Below are 12,178 nucleotides of genomic sequence, written 5' to 3'. Positions count from 1 at the left end.
ATAGAATAGGATGTATAAAATACAAGAGATGCAAGCACAGATTAACTATGAGGTTTTGGATTTTTGGCATTCTCTTCCATTGTAATCTAATCTCTATGAAGACAGGATCAGATATATGTTGATTGTTTGTCCATGGTCACTAACACATGGCATATATTAGTAATCACTAAGTATCTGGTGATTTACAGTCAATGGAAGTCTTGGTTGTTGTTTGGTAGGTTCCCCATGCCATTAATGTGTGGAGTAGGATTATATACAGTGGAAAGAGGTTCCTCTGACTACTTTGGCCAGGATTCCTTCTCTCCATCTGTGAAGATAAAGAATGTGACTCTGCAAATGGGTACACAGAAGAATGTACAAGAGGGATTTGAAAGGAATTATGAATGTTGGGAAACATATATGCTACTTTCAAGAAAGTTTAAAAGAGTTTGACTCTTCATGAATGTAAAACTTGGGGCAGATGCACTGTATTGTTTTTGACTCTAAGCTAGTTGATTGTTCAGAAATAAGAGCAAGAAGTTGGTGTTTCTCTTGAACCTTTTCCCTTCTGAGATCTAAAGAGGATCTCTGTACTTACAGGATAAAAGTATAAAGTAAGGGCTTTTCTCATTGTCTAAACGGAAAGATAACATATTCTGAAAGACATAGTAGGAACTTTGGCATTGTACCTATTGACTGTGCATTAGATCAGACAGCAAATTAGATATTGATAGAACTATTTTGAGCAGTCAATAAGCTTCCTGATGATTGATATCTTTATGCTGCCTGGTAATATCAATGCCATTTAGAAACTAGAGAACAAAACCGTAATATAATATTCTCTTCGTGGAATCCTTAAGTGTAATCTAAGCGTAAAACTCTCATTACTTAGATAGCAGGATCTACGGAGCTGACTTTCACAGGCACCAGAGAAAGAAAATTAAAACATCACCCTGTCTTTTGTGTACAAAACTGTCCTTCCAGCACCCTTCAGTCTGAATCAGAGGGCAAAGAAGTCAAGTGCTTTAAAGTTCTTCTAATACGAGGGGAAAAAAAGTGGTTCCCAGAAGCAGTCTGTAAAAGTGTACCCTAGAGAGCTCAAGTAAACTGCATGCAGAACAAATGGTTCATTTCATTAGGTGATTGTTTCTGGGAGGACATTCAGCTAAAACAAAGTACTCTGAAAAACCACAAAATATAACACTGTCCACTTCTGAATAGTATTTTCTGAAATGTAATCAGGAAAGTGGGAGATGATGAAAAGAAAGCACCATTACTTATACAACAGTCTCTGCTTTTCTTTTGCCCATTTCCTCTCATCCTCCATCTTATGGTTCATGAAGAATTTTTTTCCAAGTTTAATCAATAGATAAATTAAATTCTTGTTAATTCATTCATCCATTTACTCGTTCACCAAATGCCTGTTAGCATCATTATAGGCATTGCAAGCCAGCAATGAGAAAGACAGATACAAATACCCTCACCAAGCTTACTTTATGCTGGGAGAAGATGGATGATTTGCAAATAAACAGAACACATGGGAAAATTTTAATTTTAGTAGAAGTATATCTCAAGCTTTCTAAGTGAACGAAGGGAAAGAGATTGAAGATGAGACCATAATGGCGATGGTGAACAAATGATGTTATGGTCTTGCGTAGATGCTGAGGAGGTAGAGGAAACATTGAACATGCTAGGTAGAAGCATTGAAGGGTATAAAAATACAACTTTGATTTTAAGATGTGAATATTAAAATTTTTGAAAAGGAAAACACACAAAATGGGATTAATGGCATATAAAATATCTCTGAAGGAAATGTCAGTGAACCTAAAAGCACAATGAAAGTAAATATCCCCAATCAAACGCAAATGAGGAGGAAGAGAATATCAGTGAGCTTTGGGACAAATTCAAGTGGTTCATCACAAATACAATTGTTTTCTAAGGAAAAGAGAGCAATAAAAAAATAAAAATTGAGCAGGGCATGGGTGGCACATACCTGTATTTCCAGTGACTCAGGAAGCTGAGACATGAAGATTGGAAGTTCAAAGCCAGCCTCAGTAGCTCGGAGAGGCCTTAAGCAACTTAGTAAGACCCATGTCTCACAATAAAAAATTTTTTTAAAAATGTGGTTAAGTGACCCTTGGTTCAATTCCCAGTACCAAAAACAAATAAATACATGAATAAAGTTAAACGAACATTTCCCAAATTTGGTGAAACTTTATGACCCAGAGACATTCCAGACTTAAGTACATCCAAATCAAACTCCTAGCACAAGAATCGTGAAGAAAACTACACTAAGGGACATTATGACTTTAGACCAATAATAAAATCTTAAAACATTAAGGACAAAATGATATATTGCATACTTATGAACAGAAGTTAGAATCAGGGCAGGTTTTGAATCAGAAGTAAAGCAAGCCAAAAGTCATCAGGTATTTAAACTGCTAAGAGAAAGTCAAATGAAAACAAAACTGACTACATATGAATGTATATCCAGAGAAAATTATTTTCAAAATCTGAAGGATAAATAGAAATAACTTTAGACATAAAGTTTAAAGAATTCATCAATAGCCAATAAGTACTGCTAAAGAAATTGAATGAAGTCCTCAGGAAAAAGGAAAATTATATCTGATGGAAACAGGATCAACATGAAGAAATGACTACCGAACATGGTATCTATATGCATAAATAGAGACAAAACATTTTTATCTAAATTTCTGAAAAGATAATTTTTACTCAAAACAAAATTAATAATCCCATACTATAGACAATAATAACCTATTCAGAAAGATGTTATATGGCAAACATAGCACAAGAGTCAATACAGAAGAAAAGAATGTTACTGTTGTGAGATTCTTATGTTATACTGGAATCGATATAATATCATTTGAATTGTGACTGTGGTAACCAAACAGCATCCATGACAGTCCTAAAAGGATCTCTTATTTCTAGTAGACACAGAGTAGATATTACTGAAACTCAAACAGGCTTTTTAAGAATAAGTTGCTGTATTACAATGATAGTTGAATTTCATCTCTCCTAGTTTCTCATATGAAAGTTAAGGCATTACCAAGAAAGAATTAAATAGTAACATTCTAAATAGGGACATCTTATTGGACGCAAAATGAAGCTGACAATTTTAAATGTCTTTGTCATTCTTAGACTCCCTTAGAAGTAGAAGCAGCTAGTCCTCCAAGGGCCAAGAAAACCAGATTCCCTCAGAATGAAAATTCTTTGGTAACCATAAAAAGGCATGCACAATTTCTTTAAGATCCTCTGTAATCACCAAGTTGTCAACAAAAATCTTAATTAGGTTCAAATCTCCGTGTACTCCAGGAGAATGACTACTCTTGTCTGCAAGACACCAGGAGGAAATAGAAATAGCTTATGTATTGGATGTTGGCCAGACCACACTAATATGTATCAGCAGAAATATGGGAAATGTGTAGGAATATGTGTAAGGATGTTAGACCATGAAAGAAGAATACTTATTCTAGATTCGGCTAAAGTAATTGATATGGGTACACTTAATAGGCATTCCAGTTGAATGCATTAACTTTGCAGCTAAACATGGCACTAATCATTACTTGGATATTTGAGTAGATATGAATTCAATGACAATATCAATTTAATGATATTGGGATTCCAGATTCCTTGACATATTAGAAGAAAACACAAGGGTTTGGGGAGATAGTAATGTTGGACTGGATTGATCATATGTGATATGCACACCTATCTCACAATTATGTTCTATTAAAAAATCTAGAAAATACTCATCACTAAAGTGTTGATAAATACATTAGTGACTGGAGCATCTCTAAAAGGACCTATGATTGACTCCATTTCAAGCCAGCTATGACCACAGAGAATGCCACCATTAAGATGGGCTCCTTGATTTCAAAAATAAATGACAAGATCGCAGAATAGCAGAGGCCAAGCGGCAGTACTTAATCATCAAAGTCAAGGTGGGCAAACCAACCATAAAGAGAGGCAGGGATGTGCCAGTAATTAGAATGCAGTGACCTGCAGAGATCTTTAGTGGAGGATAATTGATCACAGTGTCCCTAGGAATGAAATACATGAACAGGTTACTAGAATATTGCTGGATTTATATAATAAAAAATACTCTAAATTTGGCGGCAAGAAACCTGACTTGGGTTTCCAAGGTAGAGAGTTATAGCCTCTCACCCAGTTTCAAGATGTGAGTTCACAGACAGACCCAGAGCTCCTTGATCATAGAGAAGTCCCAGGGTCCTCAAAGGACAATGGACTGCTGCAGCAGGTTTAAGTTGTAAATATTTTTCTAAGTATTCTGTTTACTAAGGTGACTATGCATTGGGAAAAACGATATTCTCAGACTTTTCAGGAATTACTAGGTACCAGCTTTGAATTCAAACTTACTCCTGGTGACTTGAAATGCCATGGTGGCCCACCAATCAAAGTGGGGATCATGAAGGTGAAGTGTAGTCTTAAATCTGAATTATAGTCATTTTAGCAGGTTTTCAGACAAATTCTGTGTATTTTCCCAGCCCTTCAGAATACAACTAAAGTAAACAACATTAATAATTGTCAGATTACTTGAACTGGTCATTTAACTTGTGGCATGGTCCATCATAGTGGGAGAGGCCAAAGAGAAGCTCTTTGAACATTCTCTCTCTGCCAAAATAGAATTTTAAATCAGAAGAAATACCATATCCTTGGGGGGAATTAGAGAGATTAATGCCATCTTGAGGACTTCAAAATATAGGGGTGGTACTACCTATCATATACCCCCTTAATTTCCTAGTTTTACTTGTACAGAAATCAGTTGGAGAATTACTGTATTGTCATAAACTTAATCAGATGGTGATTCCAATATTAGCTTCTACTGTACCAGATGTTGTGCATTTGCTGGAGTAAATGAAAACAGTCCTGGTACTTTTTGTGTTGCTATGAAGCTAGCTCATGCCTTTTTCTTCTTATCAATTTTTATGTATGATTAAAAGCAGTTGACTTTTGTCTATAAGTATTGTCTCAGAGGTATGTCAAACTTACTGTTCATAACATTATCTTGTGAGACTTGACCACTTTCACATTCCACAAATCATTTTTACTTTTCTGATATTATATGTGTATATATACATATATACACACACATATTATTGACTGTACCTGATGAGCAAAATATATATAATTTGCATAAGCAGGAGGTTCTAATTTCATTAATACCATAACACCAATTCATGCTGACTTGTCTTCTCAGTCCAAGGCTTGGAATTTGGAGTGCTTTTTATGGCAAAATAACAAATGAAGAACAATCTTGAACCCAATTTAGAATTGGGTCACATGATATGCTGCTACTACCTTAAAAGGGAATGTTATAGCACTAATTGCCCAACTCAGAGTGACCCTGAGATTATTGGCAAAGGAAACTCTTCCTTTTTTTTTTTTTTTTTTTTTTGCAGTGCTGGGGATTGAACTCAGGGCCTTAGTGCTTGTGAGGCAAGCACTCTACCAACTGAGCTATCTCCCCAGCCCCAGAAACTCTTCCTATAAGGAAAATATTGAATGACAAATTTTGTTGTCCACTAAGTATTGACTGAGAATTGAGAGTTGTTTTGAGGATAAATCTATAATTACTTATGGGTTGATAGTGGTTTGGGTGGAATGATAAGGGACTTGAGGAACAAGATTAGAAGATGGATGACAAAAAAATTTGTCAGAAAGCAAGTATGTGGACAGACTATTCAGAATAGACATAGACTAAAAAACATTTGTGTCTTGGGTGAGTGCTCCCCAGAGGGCATTCTTTATTGAGGAAACTTAATCAGATTGTAGAAAATAATTATGGGTGAAATTACACTTCTATTGGACTCAATCAGCTTTCCTCCTCTGCTTCTGTAACTCTTGGTCAATGTACTCATAAAAAAGTGACCATAGTGGTATGGAGTCTATGCATGGGCCCAACAACATGAATTTCTCCTGAACAAGACTGACCTAGCTACTGTTACTGCCAAGTGATTCATCTGCCAACAGTAGAATCCAACAGTGAGTCTCTGACACAATGCCATTTTGAGGGGTGAAGAGAGTTAAAGCTATCTTCTAATAGAAGATTGACTTTATTTTCATTCTTCCATCATAAAGAAGGCAAAGATTTAACCTCAGTGGCATGAATATGTATTCTGGACAAGGATTTTTCTCTCATGTCCATAATGCTTACACAAACCCCATCACACAGAGTCATAGAATGCCTTGTTTACCATCATGGCATTCCATCTATCATGTGTCAAATCAAGTAATTTCTTGCTAATAAAAAGTGAAAAGATGGGCTTCTGTGCATGGAATCAACTACTTTATTATTTAAGCCATAATTTAGAAGTAACTATCTTTATTGGATGGTATAATGACTTACTAGAGACACAGTTATGGCTCCATTTGAGAAATGGCACCCTGAAAGTTGGGTTTCCTTTCACAGGATACATTTCATGCTTTGAATCAGAGATAATTGTATGGTGCTACCTCTCCCATGGACAGAATATATAAATCCAGGAATCAGGCAATGAACATGGGAATTGATACTCTTACTATTACAACTAATTACCCTTGAGGAATTTTGCTTTAACTTACTCTGGCGGTTTTGACTTCTGCTGGCTTGAAGACGCTTGTCTCCAAGGGGAAGATACTTCCAATATGGAAACAAAAATGGTTTCACTGAATCAAAGTTGAGATTTCCATCTGACAATTTTAGTATTCTTCAGTCATTGAACCAGAAGTTAAAAAGAAAAAAAAAAAAAAAGGGGAGATAATCTCATGGCTCGAATGATTGACATCATTCACTGAAGGGAAATTGAGGTTGCTGCTAATTGATGAAGGTAAAGAAGATTATGTTGGGAATGAAGGAGATTCTCTAGGGTGCCTCTAGACTGCCATGTCTTCAACCACCAAAATGAATAAATAAATAGATAAAGAAGCATGTAGCTGACCCAATATTTCGACCATTTGTTTGAGAGTTAATATTTAGGTTATTCCATTGTGTATAACAAACCATAGGAGCTGAGGTTCTGGCTGAAGTCAGGAAACATACTGAATGGGTAGTTAAAGAAGAAAGCTATAGAGATCAACTACAACCTTGTGACCAATTAGAAGAATTAGGATGTGGTCACTTTATGCATATTATCTATGTCTACTGTATGTATGAGCTTATTTGTGCACATTAGTCATTCCTTGCTCTCTATTTCTTTTAAAAATATTTATCTTCTGCATGAGTTATTAGAGATTAACTTTACCATTTAGTCCTTTGGAAAGAGAACATTTAGTAAGACCATAACTGAATATAAAGGGTAATTAATATTTATTATTTGCAGTGGTAACAAAATCTGTCAGGACTTTGTTTTTTTATCATTTTATAGTAGAGACTCTATGTTTTCTCATTTTGTTGTAAAGACTTCACCTACAAGAAGGACATATATATCTTGTTAGGTTGGAATAACTTCTTATGTTGTTTGACTGATGCAAAAGAGTTAAATGAAGAGTACAAAACAAGCTAAACATCTGAGGGATGGTCTGTGTGAAATATCAATTTATTGCCTCTCAGCTCTCAGTAAACCTTTCATACATGCTCTGTGATGAAAAAGGGAATTTGTTTTAGTATTTCTGCAAGTAAACAAAATATTAAACTTGGTAATGGGCACTGGAAGGACATTGGAGGAGGAAGAAGCTCTCCGTCACTTCTTGACAGCAACCTGAGCATCGGTTGTGTAGGTATGAGTATGTCTGATAAACCTTATGAGCTGTTGAGTCCAGATGCATACCCCACCTGTGGTTTAAATGATCCTGTTCCTTCTGCGTGCCCACTGCATGCTTATACCTTGTTACTCATTTCCTGCTTCCCACTTACATGCTGGAAGCCCTCCTGTTGCTTGCCTCATAACTGAAGACCAGTCCCAGAAACTTGGTCTAAGGAGGAAAACTTCTGTGTTCTCTGGTGTGCTTAACTATACCTTCTTATTGTTGTCTAAATCCCTTCTGAATTTGTCTATCTTCCAGTGTTCTCCCTCAGCCCCACGATACAAAAACCAATTTCTTTAGATCTTTTTGGCACTCTTTCTTGTTATAATTAATTTTATTTTAAACCCCTGCTTTAACCTATCTGTGATTTCTGTCTCCTAAGTGAAGTCCCACTACCACAGCCATATTAACAGACTGAAAAACAAAAATGCTACAATCATCCCAATAGAGATGGAAAAAGACATTTGAAGATATTCAACATCTATTCATGGCAAAAACTTTCAGTGAACGATGAATGGAATGGAACTTCTTCAACCCAACAGAATATTCTAAGAGACATTCTATTTAATGTTGATAGAATGTTTTTACCTTACATTAAACAAGGAATAGATTTCTCCTCACACCACTTTTATTCACCATTGTATGAAAAGCTTTCGCCAGTGCATGAAGATTAGACATAACTAGATAGGTATACATATACACTGACATAATTCTGTTTGGAAAGAAGTAAAACTATCTTTTCTTTCAGAAGACACAATCATCTTTCTGGAAAATCCTTTAAAAATAGTTACTGGAATAAAAGAGTGAGATTAACAAGGTTGTAGAATACAATTTCGAGGTGCAAAATTCAACTGTATTTCTATATATTCATAAAGGGAAAACTGAACATAATTTTTAAAAAAGAATATAATTTAAAAACTATCAAAATATATGAACATCACTTGACGGAAAAAAAAATGTTCAATTGCTGTGGATTGAGAACTACAAAATATTATTAAGATAAATAAATAAAAGATCCAAAGAAATGGACAGATTGTTTTTCAGTGCATGCTGTGAAAACTATTAAAAATTACATGAAAGATATCAACAACACAATAGCAACAACAAAGCAAACTTCAGTCCACACCTAACACACTATAGAGAAAAACAAATCAAAGTGAATCATGACCTAAAAGTTAACCCAAACACACTATAATTTCTAGAAAAAGGAATAAGAGAAAAATTCTGTGATGTTGACTCAGACAAAGATTTCTTATATATAGTACCAAAAGGATAATCCATAAGACAAAGAATTCATAAATTGTATTTTAAAATTAAAAAATTCCACTTTTTGAAAGATACTGCTCAAAGAATGAAAAGACAAAATATTGGTTGGGAGAAAATATTCACAAATCAAATATCCCATAAAGGATTTGTATTATTTATAAATAAAGTTATCTCACAAATCAATAATAAGAAAACAACCTAAATTAAAAGAACTACAGATTTGAACATGTGCTTCACAAAACATGACATACAGATGCCAATAAGTACAAATGTTTTTTTCTGTTTTAATCCTGGGTATTCATGAAAAGGTTTACTATCAAACATTATTCACTATTAATGAAATGCAATCAGAACAATTTTAAGTTATTCCTACGTATGTATTAAAATGTCTAAAATTAAAGTCTTATCATACCAACTGTGGGTAGGAAACAAAGGAATGCTTATATATTCCTAGTGGAAATTTAAAATAGTATAACAACTTAAAAAAATTTAGTAACATCTGTGAATGTTATATATACAAATAAAACCTGATCCACCATTTCATCCATTTTATTTCTTAGTATTTACACAGTAGAAATACAAATATTTGCACACAAATATTTTTAATAGACTTATTTGCAATAGCTAAAAAATGGAAACAACCCAACTGTTACTAAACAGATTTAAAAAAGGATAAACAAAGGTGGAACTTAAACTGTGATGGTAAAACCAGACCTGGTTGTGAAGTGAAATTACAAAAACATTATGGTAAGAGTTCAATGCCTGAGGAAGGTGTCAGTTCCCCTCCCCTTTCTCAGCCTTTCTCTAGGAAGTCTAATAAACCATGGGTCCCTACCTTTCACATTGTCAATAAGAGTCTTACTACTTCCTCCTGAATGTAATAGATGCTTGTGAAAAGAGCTATTTCTTCTTATCCATTCTGTGAGCATGCTTTTATGTTAGAGACCCTGCCTGAGGGGTCCATAGATTAGGATTTTTTTTTTTAAAGAGGAAAAAGCCCCAATGATAGGTTGGGTCTAAGATGACGTCATATGACCTATAAATATTGTGAGCAGCTGTGGAACAGGGCTCAGAATTTGGAGTGTTTGTTTTCCTCTGGGCCTACCGGTGTAAAACAAAGTTTGAAGTTCTCCTCCTCTCCAAGTGCTGCTTGCTGATTCTCGACCAGTCTGTTTTCTGCAACAAAACTAGTATGAATTATTGATACATGCAAAAATAAGAACAAATCACAAGTTAATTATGATGTTTGAATGTAGCCAGATGGTGAAAAGAACATACTCTATTATTCAATTTGTATAAAATTTTAGAAAGGGCAAACTAATCTATAGTTATTGAATGCATATTAGCGGTTGTCAGTCGAATGAAGATTGTGAAGCAACATAGCAAGAGAGCAAAAGCAATTATTTCAAAAGTCTGGCTGTGAAAGGGAAAAGAATGAAAGCTGAAAGGGAATTTGTAGTCCCAGGTATTAACTTCAGATGGAAAAATTTACTATATTTCAGGGCTGAGAGAAAGAAACAAATATACAAAGTTTGAAGATCTAAAGAGAGGAGATAAGTGAGCAGAGAATTAAAGAGGAAAGTCAAATGACTAAGTTCCTGTGTGAGCCAGAAGCAGAGGTTGGTTAGAGGGAATTGCAAAGTCGTTGGGAACACCTTGGTAAAAACGTTGCTGCAGAGGCAGGTGCCAGAGTCAGGTGATCATGAGGTTTGGGATATGGAAGATTGGTGTCAGGGTGGAGTGAGGTTTTGTGTACCCTGGTGACCTGTCGGGGATTTGCAATGCCAGGTTCAGAATTGTCAGAGCATGACTGGGAATTGAAGACCTTATACACCTTATAGTCTTATGTACCTTAGGACTTCTATCAGAGTATCACAACTGTAACCAATACCTTTGGGAATTTTTATATTCTTCTGTTACCTCAGCATTCCTTCTGCAATGCTTTCACTTTTTTCCCAGTTTATAGTAACTAGATTGTGGGTTACATTTAGCAAATGGTAATGATTCTGACTAAACAATACTGGCTTTTTAGTTTTGTTATTGGTATTGCTTACCACATGATATCTGTGCTTCCCAAAGGACCAAGCCTGTCACTTCTCAAGCCTCATTCAAAGAAAAGAACTTCACAAAGCATCTCTAAAGGAATACTCCTTAGTTTTCTTGACCCTTATCTGCAAATTCCCTTTACTATCATAGTACATAATAACCCATATCCAATAGAAAAGCCAAGGCTGAAATTTGCCTTTTCTAAAAATATATTTTCTCCGCCAAAATTACCTGAGTATGACCTACTTCACCACTGAATATTCTTTAAGTATCTACTTTCTACATCACCCGGACTGTTACTTTTGGTACAGATATGTTTAATCAGCTTTTTTGCTGCTGTAACCAAAAGACCTGACAAGAACAATTAGAGAAAAAGTTTATTTTGGGGCTCATGGTTTCAGAGGTCTTAGTTCATAGATGGACAATTTCATTGCTCTGGGCCCGAGGTGAGCATTATGGTGGAAGGGTATGGCGGAGGAAAACAGCTCAGAATATGGAACAGAGAAACATAGAGAGCTCCCTTAAACAAGTAGAAAATACATACCCCAAAGATATGCCCCCAGTGACCGACCTCCTCCTGCCACACCTACTTGCCTATGGTTACCACCCAGTTAATCTATTCAAATGGATTAAAGTACTGATTATGTTAAGGCTCTCATAGCCTAAATATTTAAACTCTAAATTTTCTTGCATTGTCTAACACAGGAGCCTTTAGGGGACACCTCAAATCTAAACTATAACAACATATATTCTCCTAATATATAGCATCCCAAGGAATATATATTTCATAAAGCATATGGGAAATTTGTCCCTAAGAGAAAAACAAAAAGAATCACACAGAATATGCATAATAAAGTTTAGAAATTTCTATAGCATGTAATCAAGGAGGAAATTATGGATGCCTATTACGTGAACAAGAGACTCAGATAAAACTGAGGCAGTCAGAGGAAGAATTATAACTAAAAATGACCTCAGTAGAGAAACAAAAGAGGTGGGAAACTCAAGAAGATCAACTCCATTCAACTAGTAACAGTTGATTCTTTCTAGGTATCTGTGACATTTAAAATGTGACAAATATAGAGAGAAAAGATATGAATTAGAAATTGGAAGATTTGGATTCATG

The sequence above is a fragment of the Sciurus carolinensis genome, chromosome 10, assembly GCF_902686445.1.
Source record: "Sciurus carolinensis chromosome 10, mSciCar1.2, whole genome shotgun sequence".
Lineage (NCBI taxonomy): Eukaryota > Metazoa > Chordata > Mammalia > Rodentia > Sciuridae > Sciurus > Sciurus carolinensis.
Note: the sequence above shows the minus strand (reverse complement) of the source record.